At 44.4% G+C, this 20,119-nt stretch overlaps 1 protein-coding gene and 1 long non-coding RNA gene across 3 annotated transcripts in view; both read left to right on the forward strand.

Annotated features, from left to right (window-relative positions):
• GMDS (GDP-mannose 4,6-dehydratase) overlaps nucleotides 1-20,119 on the forward strand; it is a 543,088-nt gene that overhangs the window by 14,886 nt on the left and 508,083 nt on the right. The window lies entirely within an intron of this gene.
• Nucleotides 617-15,522, forward strand: LOC121001678. Its single transcript, XR_005779107.1, has 3 exons — nucleotides 617-747; nucleotides 14,778-14,787; nucleotides 15,512-15,522. It is a non-coding gene; the product is annotated as an uncharacterized LOC121001678 (long non-coding RNA).

Below are 20,119 nucleotides of genomic sequence, written 5' to 3' on the forward strand. Positions count from 1 at the left end.
TGTGTTGGTCCCATGTTCATATGTGTCCGCATTGCTGATTTTTAAAAAGATGCAAATGAGCTTCTCGGCGTCCTTTCAATTAAAGAGTAACTAAACTTTTGAATACATTTTTGTTAACATGTCCCTAATGCCCTAATAACAGTTTTTGTAGTATACTTTATTAATGGTTTTTGTATTTTTAATACACTTTTCCCTCCCTAAAGTGCACTTTTCCCTGTGTGCTTAGAATCTACTTTTCTTGTTAATGGCATTGGGGGGACACAGCACCGTGGGTATGTGCCCAGCTGCCACTAGGAGGCTGACACTGGCATCCGCCTCTGCCCCCCCAGGGTCTCCTCTCCTAACGGGGTACGCTTACGCTCAGACACCATCTCCCATTCTACCTCGGGTTCTCTCAACTAGGTCCTGCTCCTCTTCTGTGTCCTCGTGTCACCCCCAGGACAGATCTGAGGCTGGCAATGACTCCTCTCCTAACCAGGTTGTCCGCAGTCTTTCCGCCGCCTCGAGGGATACCTCTGACTCAGATTCTGGATCTGGGCAGAGCACGATCCTGTCTGCAACCATACGGCCTAGGGTCTCTCCCTCATAGGTCCAGCTCATCCTCTACATCGGGGGGTGGCCGGCCTGGGGCTCTCTGGCTGTTGCGGGGCTGCGGCTCCCAGCATGCCCAGACTGCCTACAGCTATCGGCCTCTGGCTGGGCATGGTGGGGTTTGTGGTTTTGCGGCAGCTGGACAGCTGGGGAGCCGTGGGTTTGGGCCTTACCCGCTCTACTTCCTGGTTTCCTACAGAACAGGACTAGCTCTGAGGGTATTACCTAGGGTACCTTTTGCCTCATCGGGGATTCCTCTGCACCGATTCTGTCTCAGAGCAGAGCACCAGGCTGTCTTCCACCATACAGAAGTATCTGGGTGGTCAGAGACAAAGGTCCACTGAGAGACGTTCCTGTCCGTGGTTGGTTTCCCCTTTTGTGAATTCTTTGGTGGAACTCCTCTGGTTGTAAAGGTACTTCCCATTCACTGGGTTACGCCAGTTTGCCGACTCTCCAGTGTGTGGTGGAGCCCTTGCCAGGCCCTTTGCACACCTAAATGGTGCCTCGGGTACGTACGCTTTCCCCTTCTGGGGGAGGCTCTCATACCACTTCTACATGATGTATCCAGCAGACCTTCCTGGTTGCCAGGTCTCCATTTTCAGCCAGGGTAACTGCTCTATGCAGGGGCTCTATTCGACACACATTCCTGGATCCGTACCTTCTCCAGTTACTGTCGCCATGACACCATTCTGGTTCTAGTGTGCACCACATAGCAGTTTTACTCCCTCATCAGGTGAGTTTTTGGACTATCTCCAGCCCTGTGCCCTGTTCGTGCAAACTGTGGTCTACCATCTCTTGCATGGCCCTTTCTAGTTTTACTGTGGGCTGGGCATCATGTTGCTCTTTCTTCATAGTACCATCCCCAACTCGGTATTCATCCCTCCTTCCTGTTCCAGTATACTTTGGAAACCCATCTCCGTCCCCCTCCAGTGATGTACTTTTATCTGTCAACTGTCCCAGTTGCGGTATGTACCTGGTATCATTGATTTCTTCCCCCTTTTGGGGGGGGGGGGGGGGGAGTAGTTGTGCCAGCGGGAATCCCTGCATTGTGAGTACACAATTGCGGGGTTCTGTGTCCGTTAGACTCCCGCAGTCACGCCTTGCTCCTTTAGGAGAATTCTCTATGGCAGTGCTGGCTGAAATGTCTGACAGCCTGTGCGGTATCCCTGCACCAGGGCCTCTCTTTAGCCCTTTCATTTTCGGGTGTGTGCGGGACACTGTCTCGGTCACACCTCCTGTGTGCCAAAAGCCCTCTTGTTAGCACCTTCATTAGTGGTGTGTGTAGGGCTCTCATTGCCCCTATACTGGGCATGGTTTTTCTTCGTTGCATGATGCATTATCTATCTAACCAGACCTCTTGGCCCTGATATGCACCAAGAAACCACATTCCTCCACCTTGGGCTGGTTGTCAGCTATTATACTAGGTGTGTTGTTCGACAACCATAGGACGTAGCCTATTCGTTGATGGGGTATACACACTGTTGTTGCTATCTTTCTGCTTGGTTTCACAGACGTGTAGGCTCCAATCCTGGTGGAGTACCTGGATCATCACTGCATGCTCTATGCGACAGGGATTCGCCGCGATGTGAGCACCAGCTGCTGTCAGTGGACGTCCTCTTTGACATGGTCGTGGAAGGACTGGTTAGCACCACACACCTGCCTAGGTAGGGTGAGTTTTCCTCTGCTGGCTCCCGTATCAGATACAGTCCCTTGGGTTTTTCCATATACAGGCATCCTCTGTACTGCATTCTGTTTTCGGAGTAGTTGGCTACTGCTAGTCTCTCCTTTCTCTTGGCCTTGCCTTTCTTGTATGCCGCGGCTGATCCTTTTCCCCCACTTGGGGGTGTTTTCACTGTGCTCGGCCGATAGCTGGTTTCTACATGTCAGTGTAGCCTCTTCCGGCTTCCGCTGGAGAATCCGTGCCCTCGTCCTAGCCATTTCCAGGTTCTCCCTCCTCCCCAAGGGGGTGGCTGCATTCCTGGGTGGGATGGGGTCCAACCTTCTTCTCATCGGGTGTCCCCTCACCTGTTTCGTGGTGGAAGGAGACTTGCTCTCTTCCCATGGTGACTATTGTGATTCCTTCTCTCCGAAGCATTCAGTCACCTGTGCCTTCCTGTTTCCTCTCTACACTGGCATCTGCTCCTGTGCTTTCACATGGCATTTGCCACGGCAGGGCATGTCCTGGGTCTGTGACCATACTGAGTGGTTTTTCCTTGCCAAGTTCTTTTTTTCTGGCTGGGTTCTTTTTGTTTGTAGGCCTTACAGAATTTACTTGCCCTCCAGGAAGATGTTTTCCTTGGTCAGGACTTCTGTCTTTTCCCAGGCATTTTTTCCTTTGACAGCTTCCCTCGCTGGCTCGTTGGGACCACCATATCTTCTTGTTGGATCTGTCTTATAGATCCTTCTAGGGCATATTTCTATATGTAGCTTGGCTAGGTCACTGCCAGCGTTCTCTTTCCGGCGGTGATGCGCTCCTGTTTTATCAATCTGGAGCAGGGGATCTTCCAGTTCCTTCCTCTGGCTCCCCAGTGTGCATTTGTTCACCTCTGTTTCTACGCAGGACATCTGCCCTGCTTTCTCTCCTCCAGATTTTTATTTTTCCCAGCCTTGGGTTGAGCTGGGTGTTTCCCTTTGCCTTTTTCTTGCATTTGGGATTTTCTACCATGCACTTATCCTGGGATTCTGGCAGTCTCCCACTATTTTCTCTTTGGATTCTTCCTGGTCCTGGAGCCTCTCGGCCCATTCCTTTGTTTTCCGAACTTCCATTTCATGCTATGGCCTCTCCTCGTCCTGTCATATGGTTCTCCTGCACCTTCTCACCTAACCGTTTGCATTGCTGTTCTTTTCCCACCCTCGGGAACTGCTTTGGGACGTCCCATGGTGCTGTGTTCCCCAATGCCATTAATGAGAAAATCAAACTGAAAATCAAACTGATTTAAATCATAGTTTTCTACATAAAGACTAATTCTTGCAAGTAGATGAAGATTTTTAGTATAACAACTTTTCATATTAGTTTGATTAGGTTGATTCTGTATTCATAGGCTTGTAGAAGTTAGGATTAAGGTCTTTTTCTCAACTCTGTTCATATTATAACATTTTTGCTGTAAAGAAGAGGCATGTGATCTCTGCTGAGTCAAATTCAGTTTTGAGAACTGCAAAAGTAAACCAAGCATCTGTGACAATATCTTGTAGGCAGAGAAACTGCCCAATAATCTTACAAAAATCTCTGGAAGAGCATGACATTGTGAATGGTTTAATGGAATTTATTTACCAAAACAATTAAACATATACAGTGGTCCCTCAAGTTACAATATTAATTGGTTCCAGGACGACCATTGTATGTTGAAACCATTGTAAGTTGAGTAATCGGTTCCACAGCCCCAAAATGTCATCCAAGATGAGAGAAAATGAAGATTTAAGAAAAATAAGCAGATAACTAAGACAGATAAAACAAGTCTTTACATTTAACAGTCTGGAAGGGCTGATAACTAGCTACTAATACAGCTATCCCAATGCATTGAACGAGAAAGAGATTTTACATTAAGTACAAAAATCCAATTTTCAGTACACCGCTCACCCGTGTACAGAGTATGGAGAACACATTTTCTTAATGGTGCCGCAACGCAGGGAGTACGGGCAGGAATGCATATTGCTGCCCGTGCCTCCGGGAGGTTTGCTAGATGCTGGCATAGCACATGGGTACCCTATCATTAAACATTTAATCAAATTGGTTTTATCGCATGAGTGATTTTCCGCACAGACCATCAGTCTGCTGAAAAAATCTCAGCATGTTCTATATTTGCCTGTGTTGTCTGTGGGAAAACGTGGCACATATGGACCATCTATGTATGGTCCAGTCTGAAGCGGGCTGAGCAATGCTGCCCGAGTCACTCCACGGCCTCTGTTCATTGGCCCCTCGCAGTGATGTATGATGTGTTGCTACAGGCAATCACTATTATGGTTTTTACAACATGCTCAACAAGGGGGGGTGGGGTTTCGGGCCTAGGGAGCGGGGCCTAAGATTGTTTTGCTGATAAGAGCAAGACTTGAGGTTTGAATACTCTTTAAAGAGAGATTCTTAACTGAACCACAGCCTGCACTTAGGGAAGACTTGAACAGTTCCATATATTCCAGAAGAAATAACTCTGTTTCAAACTAAAGTCCATTCAGTATAACTCGGTCTACGACAGTTTAGGCCGTTGATGGGGCGGAGTACGTTTCAGAAGTTCCTTGTGTGTCATTTACTTCGCACCACCCCTGTGTCAAATAGATTAAACAAAACAAATGTCCCGTTATGACCTTCATCGGTCCAACACTGCTTTTAAATAACATTGCCCAATGGAACTGTAAAGGTCCCCTGTCTAAACGCCATATCTTATGTATTTGTCTGTATATTAAGCTCCACTCAATAAAATACTCCATAAAAAAAAAAATACTAAACAAACTGATATATTTAGTAATTTATACTTCATGGTGATCTTCATCTTCATTCTCGACACTTTAAATAAACAATGGCAATCAATATTTTTTCAATGGTCTTGGATGGCCTTTGTCACGTGATAACAATGTAACCTATATCGCTTCCTGTTAGTTTTATTATATCTGTATACTCATAACACATTGTGGTGTAGAAGGAAAACACATTTGTTTTGATATATTTTCCTTTGTTGAAATCTTCTGTGATATAAATTTTGTTTTAATCTTTTTTTAAAAGTTAATAATAAAACTCAACACTGTTAATATCACATTTATTCAGAGATCTACCCACCACTGATACCCAGTGTTGTATTTTAGTTTACCCTGCGCTTTACACCCTTTTATATTTTGTTTGCAAATGTACTCGGCTTTCTACATGTTATATCATTAATTTAAAGCTTTTCCCTTTTCCATAAGAACACTTATAACACAAAATGTAGTCCAAGTGATCAGAAACGACATCTTCACACTTTAAAGATGCTCCATTTTGTGCCAAAATTTCAGTGCAATTCTGCTGTAAAAAGCAGCCAACCAATAGTTGGTGTAGAGTCGGAGAAAAGTGTCTGTCCCTGATATCATCCAGCCTGAGCCCCTGTGATAAATCTGGTCTCTGTCTGTCTACACCATCTGCAGGCTTAGTAAATCTGGGCCATTCAGAGGTCGCAATAACTCTTGTACAAGCGTCATAGACGCTTGTTCAGGCCATTTTACTTCCTGGAAATAGTCCAGGCGTACCAATACGCCTTAGTCTTTTCCTGCCATTCATCAGCGCAGTGAAAAAATAATAAAAATATATAGGTGGCACCATGGAACCCCCCAGGTGTACAGAGTTGTATTAGGGTATGGCCACATGGAGCGACTAATTGGCCCCCAGCTTCCTTACAGTTAACACTGAAGACCGCCTATGCAGTGGGGTCTGGAGTGAATGCACCGCAGGCTATTATCGCGAAGCGCTAAAGTACAGTCCAATATAGCGGATCTTCCCTGTACTTTTCCACCTGGCTATAATAACCTGTTGTGCATTTGCTCAAGAAACCCCTTCCCCCCCCCCCCAGGGGCTTATTAACCCTATCTTGGAGAGAGGTGAATGATGTTATTTACATGGGACTGTATGTTGGAGAAGTTGACGGGAGGGCGCGTTCACACCGCCACTATTTATTTTTGTTGTTCTGCTCTGTTAGATGAGCAGAACAACAAAAATAACGGAAGCGCTGGATCGGGCACCTAAGTGACCGGAACGGAGCTGAGCAGTCTCCATTGACTATAATGAAGTTCGTTCAGGATCTTGTCTTTTTATCAGGCAAAAAAAATCCTACATGTGAGGCTTTTTTGTCCTCTCTTTTTGACAGAATCTGTGACAGACGCCCTGGACGGAGCCTCCAACACAGATGTGGGCAAGTGTAAGCCTACGTATTATGTATTTGTATTACTGAAACTTTCGTACTACTCCTCGGGTAAAAAAAACTCCTAAAAAAGAGGAGTATTTTTACTTTTCTGGAAAAAATGTAGTGCGACCTCTGGGGCTATTACTGCTGGAGCCGGGGAACAGAGAAGCGTGGGCACCTGATTAGCAGGGGATTGTTATGGGTATGGGTCTGCAAAATCCAGATCCAGACGTCTGTGTTGTGTCCGTGTTGCATTTGTTTTTGCGGACTCATTGACTTCAGTGGGTTTGTGAACCACATTTTGCAGCCAAGTATGAAACCTGGAAGTACAGCTTGTTTTCTGGTTCGCTATAAGCAGGGTACAGATGGATGGATCAAGACTATTTGCAAAAAGTGCTTCATTTTTTTTATGTTTGATGCATTGGAGCAATAAAAGATTGATTTAAGCCTGAAAGATATTCAGCACATCCATTTCTCTGGCACTTTCCTTTTATGCAGTTTTTTCTATACACCATTCAGATAATGCCAATTCTAGCAAGTCATTTGCAAAAGCTTTAGGAAGTCTTTTTAAATTTTTTTAAATTTTTTTAAAATCTTTTATTGGATTTAGACTCTGAGCCGTGACTTCCTTGTATAACGGAACCAGAAAAAAATGTGCTGTGACACATGATTTGGAACATGTATGACAGATTTGGGGAATGAAAGGTGCTTCACACGGGCTGGACAACATGATTGTGTCGAACATATTTGGGGCCTTCTGTATGTGCAGAGACTGGTGCACGGCAGCTACAGTATAAAATGGCATTAGGAAGTTTACCTATGGTGTGTTCAGATGTGTTGGAAGGATCGTCGCAAATTTACTATATAATACGTGAGGATTGGGTTTTCAAAACCCTTTCCATGCATTGCAGAAAAAAAATCAAAGTGGAAATATGAGCATACTGCGGATTTGAAAATCCATAGTGCGTGCATTTTCAATGTGGATTTCACTCTTTTCAGTACAGTGACATTGGCGGCAAAATCTGCAACAAAAAAGTCCAGTACATGTGGACTTAGCTTTAACCAATGAGCTGTGACAAATGTAAGTGTCTTTTTCCTCTTTCGAATGGAATGCAACAACACCTTGTAATGTATACAAATAAATAGACTTTCAGGGAATCCTCAGCTAAGTGCGCCATCTAGAGGTAGTTAGTGGTATAGCCTTTGTGGTAAAGCGTTGGTTATGTTTCCGGTTATGCCAACTAAAACTGGTGAAGAAGTCGGCATCATCTATAGTAGTTACTGGATGGTTGCTTGTGCTATGTTTTTGTTTGTAAGGGTGTTTTTATTGCTAAGGTTTTGTTCACCATTGAACTTACAGTTGTAGCAATTCCTTAAGATGCATGTATAATTAGAACTACTCCTTTCAAGCCAGAGTGCTGTGATACTAGAGCAGAGTATTAGCAAGGAAAGTAGTCCTGTCCCTGCCCCCCAGGTTTGGCGGCAGAATACAGGCTGTGTTCTTTCTTTGGCACATCGGGCATTGGCTGTAATAACTGGGCTTTGCAGCTGTGTAGAACAGGTTCAGGAAGATGTACACTCACCTAAAGAATTATTAGGAACACCTGTTCTATTTCTCATTAATGCAATTATCTAGTCAACCAAGCACATGGCAGTTGCTTCAATGCATTTAGGGATGTGGTCCTGGTCAAGACAATCTCCTGAACTCCAAACTGAATGTCAGAATGGGAAAGAAAGGTGATTTAAGTAATTTGGAGCGTGGCATGGTTGTTGGTGCCAGACGGGCCGGTCTGAGTATTTCACAATCTGCTCAGTTACTGGGATTTTCACGCACAACCATTTCTAGGGTTTACAAAGAATGGTGTGAAAAGGGAAAAACATCCAGTATGCGGCAGTCCTGTGGGCGAAAATGCCTTGTGGATGCTAGAGGTCAAAGGAGAATGGGCCGACTGATTCAAGCTGATAGAAGAGCAACGTTGACTGAAATAACCACTCGTTACAACCGAGGTATGCAGCAACGCATTTGTGAAGCCACAACACGCACAACCTTGAGGCGGATGGGCTACAACAGCAGAAGACCCCACCGGGTACCACTCATCTGCACTACAAATGGGAAAAAGAGGCTACAATTTGCACGAGCTAACCAAAATTGGACTGTTGAAGACTGGAAAAATGTTGCCTGGTCTGATGAGTCTCGATTTCTGTTGAGACATTCAAATGGTAGAGTCCGAATTTGGCGTAAACCGAATGAGAACATGTATCCATCCTCTGATGGCTACTTCCAGCAGGATAATGCACCATGTCACAAAGCTCGAATCATTTCAAATTGGTTTCTTGAACATGACAATGAGTTCACTGTACTAAAATGGCCCCCACAGTCACCAGATCTCAACCCAATAGAGCATCTTTGGGATGTGGTGGAACGGGAGCTCCGTGCCCTGGATGTGCATCCCTCAAATCTCCATCAACTGCAAGACGCTATCCTATCAATATGGGCCAACATTTCTAAAGAATGCTATCAGCACCTTGTTGAATCAATGCCATGTAGAATTAAGGCAGTTCTGAAGGCAAAAGGGGGTCCAACACCGTATTAGTATGGTGTTCCTAATAATTCTTTAGGTGAGTGTATGTATTAAAGCTATGTCTGTATATGTTTTTGGTGTATGACAGGGCAGTGTGCATTAGCATAACCTTTTTTAACTTCATTGGATAGACTTGTCGTCTTTTAAAAATTTTTTTTTTTTTTACATCATACAGTAAGATTTCTATGCTTTACTATGCAAAGAAACTACCTTAAAAGCCTTCTTGAATTTTCCCCTTTGTGTGTATGTAAGAGGGGAGAAGCTACAAGTGACAACAGGAAGAAACATCACGGCTTGTTATTGACAGGAACTTTTCTTCATGCTATCACCCCTCTTACCTATCATAGCTCTTTCTGTCATCTCACCTGTACTGTCTTTGAGTAACTTCCAGGGATACAGAAACTTTTATTCATGCTATCATCCCTCTTACCAGTAAGAACGAATGTACTCTCTGACAGTGGAAAGGTTGTCCCTTTTTTTTTTTTTTTTTTTTTTTTTTTTTTATCTTTAGGGGTGAGAAGATGTGTAGTTGAATGTCTGATCAGTCCATTTGAAGACTGAACTCTACACATCTACAACTTTTAATTTTAGTAGGTTTTGTACATCCCGGGTGCTGCTTTACTTTGACTTTTAGCCACAAACCCCATTTTATAAGCATTTTATTTGTTAAACGGTACACTTTGATTCCAGATTGCCAGGGTTTAAAGGGAACCTGTCATCACCTTTATGCTTCCCATACTAAAGGCAGCAAAAAGTAGAGACAGGTGAGTTGATCATTTATAAGTTAAAAGTAAGTGGTTGCCGAGAACTAACATCACAATCATTGCGAAAAGAGTCCCGGCCACCTGAGAAGAGTCATGGTTATTCATAAATTCTTGCTCTCCTGCCCACCTGCTGATGACTGACCGGCTTCTACCTAGTTTTCCCCCTTTCTCTCTAGGAGAGAACTGCCAATCATCAGCAGATGGGTGAGGTGCAGGAGATTAGGAATAACCAGGACTCTTCTCAGGCCTGGGCTGCAGTGATTATGATGCTGGTTCTCGGCAACCACTTACGTTTAGCTCATGAGTGACACACCACTGACATCAGCATTTCTGTCACTATTGTATGCATCCGTCAGTGAGGTCAGCACAAAGTTGATGACAAGTTCCCTTTAAAGAGCACCTTTCATGGAAATTTTTTTGTTTAAATACTTTTCCTTGCGGGGTAACCTCCACTGATGCTGCCACCCTGTTGTTTTGTTTCTTCAAATACCCTTCGCATGCCCCGCTGTGCCCCCTCTTCTGTTTTGGCGCCCAGCATGTTAATACTGAGCATCGGTACAGGGAGGAGGAGACGCCAGGGTTTCTCAATGGGCGTCTCCTTCTCCCTGGCTGTGCCGCGGTCCTATCATGGCAGAAAGCATCACAGCCAGGGAGAGAAAACAACTCACCTTCTCCCTGGCTGTGAAGCTCTCCACTGTGATTGGACCGTGGCACAGCCAGGGAGAAGGAGACGCCCATTGAGAAACCCTGGAGTCTCCTCCTCCCTGTACTAATGCTAAGTATTAACATGCTGGGCCTGAAAATAGTAGAGGGGCATGCGAGGGGTATTTGAAAAAAACAACCAGGGTGGCAGCATCAGTGGAGGTTACCCTGCAAGGAAAGGTATTCCATTAAACCGAAAAATTTCCATGAAAGGTCCTCTTTAAATAATTCTTGAAAAAGGGATATGGGTGAGTGCAGGCAGGGATCAGATGGCCATGTCAGAAAATGCCCTGGTTAATCAAAAAAATAGCAAACTTGGCATGTCAGCCTTGGTGACGAGGAAACCATGTAATTTTGAGCAATCGGACGACATGATATTCATATGTAGTGTCTTAATATTTTTCCTAACATACAGCTTCATAAATGCCTTAACTTGACAGCAGGACGATATGAAGTCTGTGAGGAACACGATAAAATAAAGCTAGAGCCAAAGCCTCGGTAACTGAGAAACAAATGTATTCAGAAACACTGGAGCGTTTTCCTGGCTGCCTTCATGCCAGTTTTATTTCTTCGTATGCACCACTGGCTGAGTAGCTGAAGCGCTGTATTAACCGGAAACCAGGGCATTTATGATCAAGTTCCTGTTATTGACTTGCTTGAGAGAAATGCCAAGGTTTTGCAGACAGAGCACAGTAGACTCGCTGTGGGAGCCATGTGCGAATGTTGTTTGGTTACCTAAACTGTTTCTTCCTATTAAATGAGACTAATCTGGAAGTATATTTGTGTTAAACACAATGTATATCGATGGTAAATTCACCGCTTTCAAATAGAATCAATTTACTTTTTGAAAGGTTATGAGAGGTTTATGACTTATTTGTATACAGTATCTATGATAAAAATAAACATTATAATGCACATGTAGTAACCAGATTTCATATTACGATTTTTTTATTATACTTTTTTAAAAATTTACCTTAGGCTAGTTTCACATCTGCGGCATGGATTCCGGCAGGCTGTTCAGGCAGAGAACTGCCTGCTGGAAGTCTCTAGATCCGGATGCAAATGGAATGAGATCCAGCTGCAGTCCGGCAAAATCGCGCACGCAGCGGTTTGTCTGGCCGATTCCCGGCTGGATCTCCATGCCACAGATGTGAAACCAGCCTTACTCTTTTTCTCTCTCTATTTTTATGGTAAATACTGAATTAAAGACCTTAACCTGCAGATTAGTTAAACAATGCCAGAATTGACCTTGTCTCCCCCAAAAAATTGAAAGGTCACATGTATCACAAAATGGTATCAATAAAAGCGATCAACCCGCAAAAAATTTGCCTTCCTTCGGTAGAAAAAAATAAAATTATGGGTCAGAATATGGCGACACAAAATTTTCCTAAAAAAACACTAAGGGGGGTCATTTACTAAGCTGAAATATGCCTAAATTAGGCATATTTCAGGCGCAGATGGCGGCACAATGTTAAATGGTGCACTGTTAAATGGTGCCATTAGAGAGTATAACCTGACCTTCTAAAAAAGAAAAACAAGCCCTTATACATCTATGTGAATGAAAAAAAGTTATTCTGGGAGGGCAGGGAGTTTAAAATGGAAAATCACTCCGTCAAGAAGGGGTTAAAGCAACCCTCCTGTTGTCATTTTATCAAGAATCATGAGTGGCCTTGTGCTCCCCAGTATATTTATGCATGATTGTTTTAGTACATTAGGTAGAATGTAACGCTGGTCAAAATACATTCATGCAGCCAGTGGCGTACATAGAGAAGTAAGGGCCCCATAGCAAGGATCAAACCAGGCCCCCCACACAGGACAGAAGAGTTTCCGCCTAAACCCCTTTCTATGACCCGTGGGCCATTTTTTCCGCTGCCTCATTTGTTCAAAGTTGTTCCTTTTAGAGGGTAGAATCCTAACCAAGTTTTTACCCCCAGTAGAAGAGGGGATGATCCTAAGGCCTCTTTCACACGGGCGTGTCCGGATGCGTTGCGGCAAACCCGCGCGAGTATGTACGCAATTGCAGTCAGTTTTGACTGCGATTGCGTTCCGTTGTTCAGTTTTTATCGCGCGGGTGTAATGCGTTTTGCGCGTGATAAAAAACTGAATGTGGTACCCAGACCCAAACTTCTTCACAGAAGTTCAGGTTTGGGTTCAAGGTTGTGTAGATTATATTATTTTCCCCTGTAACATGGTTATAAAGGAAAATAATAGCATTCTGAATACAGAATGCATAGTACAATGGGCTGGAGGGGTTAAAAAACATAATTTTTTTTTTTTTAACTCTTATCCACTTGTTCGCGCAGCCGGCATCTGTTCTGTCTTCTTTCTTCAGGACCTGGGTAAAGGACCTGTGGTGACGTCACTGCACTCATCACATGGTCCATCACATGATCCATCGCCATGGTGATGGATCATGTGACGGACCATGTGATGAGCGTAGTGACGTCAAAGGTCCTATTCCTCAAAGAAGAAGACAGAAGAAATTCCGGCTGCGCGAACAAGTGGATTAAGGTGAGTTAAAAAATGTTTTAACCCCTCCAGCCCTATTGTACTATGCATTCTGTATTCAGAATGCTATTATTTTCCCTTATAACCATGTTATAAGGGAAAATAATAAAGATCGGGTCCCCATCCCGATCGTCTCCTAGCAACCGTGCGTGAAAATCGCACCGCATCCGCACATTCACTTCTATGGGGCCTGCGTTGCGTGAAAAAACGCACAAAATAGAGCTTGCTGCGATTTTCAATCAACGCACAAGTGATGCGTGAAAATTACCGCTCATGTGCATGGCCCCATAGAAATGAATGGGTCCAGATTCAGTGCGGGTGCAATGCGTTCAACTCACGCATTGCATCCGCGCGGAAAACTCGCCCGTGTAAAAGGGGCCTAACTAAGACTGGGCCCCCTCTTGCCCTGGGCCCCTTAGCAGTCGCATGGTCTGCCACTATGGTAGTTACACCCCTGCATGCAGCCTAAGCTCACAGTTATGGTGCCTACAAATTTTTCACTGATTTGAACTGTGCTGCTGGAGAGATCCTGGAAGCCCGCGCTGGTCATGACGTGCATGGAACACTGTGAGCCACTCTGACGGTTGCATAGAAAATATGCAATGTATCAGTGGTGCCCATGCTTGCACAATATAGCAAAAAGCACCAGCCTATGTGCGCTCCCATGGTCCCGGCCACAAGAGAGGCTGATGCTTTTTCCTATAGTGTGCAAGTACGACCACCACTGATGGATTGCAGGGTGGTCTGTAACCATGGAAACGAGCAGTGTATAATGTGATAGAAAAATGAATCCAGACAGCAAAGGAAGCAATATGGACAATACATTAGTAAGTGCCTTGTATTAACTTTCTCTACATGATAAATGCCACTTACTCGAGTGAGACAGCCCCTTTAAGTCTAGTATATCCTGTGTGTGGGCAGTATCCACGTTGGCAGTAAAACCCAAGACTTTAAACCATAGAGCTAGGCGCAAAAAGCCATATCCAGTATTTGCTACCCTGAATAGCCATCTATTAGCTGAGGTTTACTCGAGTGGTTACGTTTCCTACGCCAAAGCAATTTTCTTCAGAAATGTGATAAAATAATGTAAACTTTGGTTGGCCAATTTTTTTTTTTTTTTTCTGATTTCCTGAAATAATGTTGTGCCAAAAGGCACAAACCACTGTTTGACTGATTTGAGTGTTTTATAATTTATTTTAAAAAAAAGAAAAAGAAAAAAAATCTCCATGCCACATGCGCAAGCAAAGCTTCGTTTTCTTTCATGGAATACTTCTGCGAAGGGTAATTTGGCAAACGGGCTCGGAGCCAAAATCCTGCATGTGCCATTTAATTCAACTCTTCTCTGCCTATCCATAAAATGTTCACTTTCCAGCCAAGGCAGAAGGAAAATCTCAGTTGTGGCATAAATATAGCACCTTCACTAATGCAAGGGAGAACGTTTACAGCACATAGTAAATTAGATGGAAATAAATATTTCTGTAACCATGAACCCAGAGAGTGAAGCGAAAATTACGCTAAGAGATTATATAGAAAGCCGCTTGTTAAGAGCAATATTCTGTCACAGTTGAAGGGGAAAACCGCTCCTATTTGCAGGTTTAGGGTTGTGAATAAAAAGACTGTGCAGTATCCAAAGCTGCACAATAAACCAATTTCTGCTCTGCATATTGTTTAATAGAAGTTGAAATGGGCTCGCTGTGCTCTAAATTGGGTGTCTAGACAGGCTCGTATTGACCGGCCTGCCCTCGGAGCATACTGCTGAGATGTTTCAGGTAGGATGGCGTGACTTTCAAACACTATTATGTGCAGGTAGCTACTGAACTCTCCCGGGACCGGGAAAGTGCCAAAAACTGCAGGAGGCTTCTTAATGCGCAGTGCCTAGAAACCCAGCCAGCCCCAATCTCTTTGTGCATCAGATGCTACGTCTTGTGTTTCTTTCTTTGGAACAGTGTTTTGCCAACAGCTACATTTTGGTAAGAAGAATAACGTGGTCCTAGGCAGAATTTTGATGCGTCCCACATTAGATGTGAATGCTGAGTAACTGCTTTTTAAAATCGCTCATCCGAAGCACAGCTGCATGAGTAAAGAAAACTAGAAAGGGTGCCACAATTGGCGAGGAGAGAACAGAAAGTAGTTGGCTGCTCTCCGGCTTTTATTTTTTTTTTAAGTGAGAGGTGAACTGCTTCCTGGTGCCCAGCTTTAGTCAAGTAGAACGCTATAAAATGCAAGGCCACCGAAAACATAACACCTACACAAAGGATGTCTTTCAGACCCTATGATGTATACTGGGGAAGATATAGCGCTGCCCCCACGGGACTTTATTTTGACCTTCTTCTATGAACCACCTACACGGTGTGTCTCTTCCCATGGAGAACATGGCTTGGCCGTGCATTGGGGTGACTTTGACTTCATGGATACCCCACTGTAATGAGGACTTCGTTCAGTTGGTAAATAAATCTTAAGGGGGTTAGGGATTAGGGAAGGTCTGCAGGGCTCTGACTCCCAGCACCCCTGCCAAACAGCTGTTTTGCAGAACCTCCGGTGCCTGATCTACGCGGTTTTGCCCACTGTATAGCGGATGGAGCTGGTTACTGCAGTGTGGCTCCCATACAAGTGAATGGGGGCAACGCTTTAGTAACCGCCTCCATCCACTGTGTAGTTTAGGCGCTTGAGCTGCCTACTGAAAAACAGCTGATCGTGGGGGTGCCGCAACTTGGACCCTCCTGATCTAATTCTGATGAGTATAAAAGTCCCAGAGAACCCCTTTATTTCCCATAGAATGATCTATTATGTTTCAGTCTGTCAACATTTTCAACACGTTGATTTCTGCTGTCAGTGGATGAGGACCATGCTTGTCGACATCCTGAGGCTGAAAACGCAGACGTAGTATCCAGTCTAGTGTAGGTGATCGTTCGTCAGCGTAACAGCCTTGGTTGATACATTGTAGCAGGAGATCGATTTTGTGTCGTTTCTGATATATACATTTCACGGAGGAATGGATACTACTGCCAGACTGGATACAATTGTAGCAAAGTATTTGGTCTGTTCCCATCCACTTACAACAGGTATAGATCTTAATATACATTCATACTGGAACATGTTTAAAATTAATAGTATATTATTTATTATTTATATTATACTATTATTATTTCTATATCATGTTTAAAGATGTTATTTCCCCATTTTCACCCAGGCAGTCCTCCTGATATGAGCATTGGAGCATTTCATGCCCTGCGCTGTATCGTGCAGGGAAAGGGCTGTTTGTTTATACTTTTTACACTGCTAAGTGTTGCCGGTGACATCACTGGCACTGATGGGCGGGCTTTAGCGATGTCCTAGCCATTGTACAGGGTATGGCGGCGCTGAAGCCCGCGCATCAGTGCCAGTGACATCACTGGGCTCACTGCTAGGTGGAAGCCTCCACCCATGGAGAGCATCAGAGCATGAAATGCTCCTATCAGGGGGGCTGCCTTGTTGAAAATGGGGATATATCTGGGTTCTGCTCTGAACACTGACAACCCCTTTTAAATGGAGGTTCTCGGCAGGACTTGGGCCCCCAAAACCACCAGTGATGATCTTCCATCTTCTGGCAGATCTGGCATAATGGAGAAAGTAACTTTGATCACTGTATTCCATTGCCAGTAAGGTGTCATGGGGGCAGAGCCATTCTCCCAAACAGTGAAGCTGCCCAGAACCCTTTGTGGTTTGATTTGTAGGTTTCACTCCAGATTTTGGCTTTCAAATACTGATGCAAAGTACTGAACAAATACTTACCATGTGAAAGAGGCCTATTAGCAGTTTTGACAACACTTAACTGCTGACCGTGCTGGGGAGAGCAGTACAAACTCTTTGTGGATCATTGGGGCCTGTAAAGCAGCGTTGAGTTACTTTCCAGCTCCTCCTCCATTTCTGCCCTGAGTGATAGCTGTAGTATCCAACCATGAGATCACTACATCTGTCACTCAGACCGGGAGAGCTGTAAAGAAGCCTAATTCAGAGAGCACTCACAGTGAAGCTCCACCTCCTGGGCACTTGTAAGAGCAGAATCTGGCAGAATAAAAGTTGATATTCACACTACTCCTGATGAGAAGCTCCACAATAGGTATGTTTGTCCTCCTCTTCCCAGCTGTCAACCGGTTAGCATGGTTAAAGCTTCTGACTCCCTTTAGGAATGCAGATATTGCTATGAAAATGCACCAGATTCTTGTTAAAGATCCGCTGTGCGAACATGCCCTCGTATGATATTTTGACGCAGGATTTCTGCCAGTCCAAGCACAACACAGTGACTTCTGTTGTTCTGTATGTATGGGACTTGTGATGATCACAGACATTTCTAACATGTGTGGACTTACAAGGTCACGGAATGGCAGTAATATTGTGCCGCCCGATTAATTTGGCTTGGCTTTATGACTGCTGATGTGTAAGGCCGCATGGGTGCACATAAAGATTTATCTTTCCGCTGTACGCTCGTCTTACATTGTGCTCTCCCTACGTCACAGTCCCCGCTCTATTCATGGAACGTGGAAACATTTCTTGTGCATTTGTAGAAGCGGCCACATCTGGTTCTGATTAACAGGGAGCTATAAAATGTAACTGCAGTAATGAAAGTGCATCTCACTTGGAAGCCGACTAGTTTGTAGCTGCTATTGAGCCCTGCCTTTTTTCCTTTTAATCTATAGCTTCACATTTTCAGTTCTTTATGGTAAACTGCTTGTTTTTTGCCTTTGTCTACATCTTCTGTGCTTCTATTCCACTTTTCATTAAATGACTTTCCTTTCTTGCACTGTAAGCTTCCAGCATACAAGGTAAGCACTGCTGTTTGCATTTGGGATTTTGCCAGCAGATGTCTATTCTCCATGTCTCGAGGCTGTTTTGTTACACCTTGTACCTGCTCTATGACTGTTGACTAATAAAGAAAATTCCCTTCAGCTATGGGAGTTTGCGAATACAGTGAAAACCTTAAAAATAATGTGTAGCTGGCTATGTGTATGCACCTGCTTCAAGCAATTTTTTATTTTTTTTTGCAGTATGCCCTTAGTCACTAATTGCATTGAGTTGTATGTTGCTTCCAACCATGACAAGTAGCTTAGTAGTAAAGTCCCAACAATCAAAAGACAGACCGAGTGGGGGAGATTTATCATGAGGGGAATCATTAAAGCATACCAGAGTTTTTAAAAATAGTTTGCTTACTGGCTGTGCTTTTTGTACAATCATAACTGTGAAGGAACAGTTATGGTTGGGCTTCCTTTTTTCAGCCATATTATTCCCTGCTTCAGCTGCATAGCTAGATTCATTTCACTCAGAAGTAGGGGGTCATCTCGCTTCTGCCAGCACTGTACCACTGTGATATCCTTTCCCCTACTTCCAAATAAGCTTGCTTTCAGCTCCACAGCTCACAGAACAGCTAAAGAGGGATAAATCACACTTGGGGCTCATGCACACGGCCGTTGCCGCATACGGCGGGTCCGCAATACATGGGGCATCGGCCGTGTGCACCCCGCATCACGGATGCGGACCCATTCACTCCGCAAACCCGGAGATGCGGTGCAGAAGCACTGATCGGAACCCTTCCGTGGTGTTTCTGGCCGTGCCTCCTCACCGCAAAAATGTAGTGCGGACCGTCGGATGTGGATCGCGGACCCCATTCAAGTGAATGGGTCCGCGATCCACACACGGCTGCCCCACGGTCGGTGCCAGTGCATTGCGGACTGCAAATTGCCGTGTGCATGAGCTCTTACAGAAAGGCAGGAGGCTCCTGTGATGTTCAGAAGCAGTGTAGAAGCAGTTCTTTTATCAGGTTCAGGATCTCGGCTAGCTCTGACACACCCCAGTTCCTCTCACCCATCTTCTGTGTCTCTGTTACCAGGGACGGATGTTAGTCTGTCAGAGCTTGTTTAGCAACTTGCAGAGGCAGGGCCAGTCCTTGATTTGAGGCCCTCTGAAAGCCATTTCAAAAATTATGTGGGCACTTATTTAGTTTAACCCCTTGCTGCCGCCTGTTTTAGTTTTTGTTTTTATTCTTCAATCAACAGCCATATGAGGGCTTGTTTTTTGCAGGATGAGTATTCAAAAATGTTTCTTAATTTTCTTTCTAGTAGTGGGGAGAGGAAAAAGGCAATTCTACAATATTTTGGGATTCGTTTTATAGAGTTTTATTTTTATGCTGTTCACCACTATTATAAATAACAAGTTACTGTACCTTTTTAGTCTGTGTGTCTTTGCAATTACAAATTTATCTGGTTTGTTATTTTATGTTTTTTTGCTACTTTTGCAATATTTAAAAATGTGTGTTTTTTGAGAAATAACTATTTTTCTGTTAGCAAACTTGGGCGACGTCTTGTGTTTTCAGAAGAGTTGGCGTTCTCTTTGGTACCATTTTGGGGTGCATATGACTTTCATTTATTGTGTTTTTGGGGGCAGAATTAACAAAAAACAGCAACGCTGGTATGTGATGTATTATTTTTTTTACAGCTTGCATAATAATTTTGTAGTTCTATTTTTTTTTTTTTTTAACCTTGCGGGGACTTGAACCTCATCGTTCATATAATACACTTCAATACTTCTGTATTGCTTTCAGTGAAGTTGTAGACATCCCATTAGGGCCTGCTTTTAGCACTGCCTAGTAGGTGTAGTAAGATGGCAGACATGGAGGCCGCTCCTGGTCCCCGCACCGCCGCTGTTACTTCTCACCGTGCGCGGATGTAAACATCCGGTGGCGGGAAGGAACAGTCAATGGCAGGCGGTGACTGGGACGAGCCTCCCTAGCATCTCTGGTGACGCTATGGAGGCACGTCCCCGTCACCGCCTGCCAATGGTTGCTCCCCCCCTACCCGTCACCGGATGTTTTTATCCGCACACGGGGAGAAGCTGCGGCGCGGGGAGTCAGGTAAGTAGATTGTGTGGGGGGCCTTGGCATATGGGGAACATATTTTTAGTGTCGGATAACCCCTTTAAGCCCCCGGCTGCCATGATAACCCATTGACACCCTGTTAGGCTGCGTTCACACGGGCGAGATTTCCGCGCGGGTGCAATGCGGTAGGTGAACGCATTGCACCCGCACTGAATCTGGACCCATTCATTTCAATGGGGCTGTTCAGATGAGCGATGATTTTCA

This window comes from Bufo bufo, chromosome 5, assembly GCF_905171765.1.
Source record: "Bufo bufo chromosome 5, aBufBuf1.1, whole genome shotgun sequence".
NCBI lineage: Eukaryota > Metazoa > Chordata > Amphibia > Anura > Bufonidae > Bufo > Bufo bufo.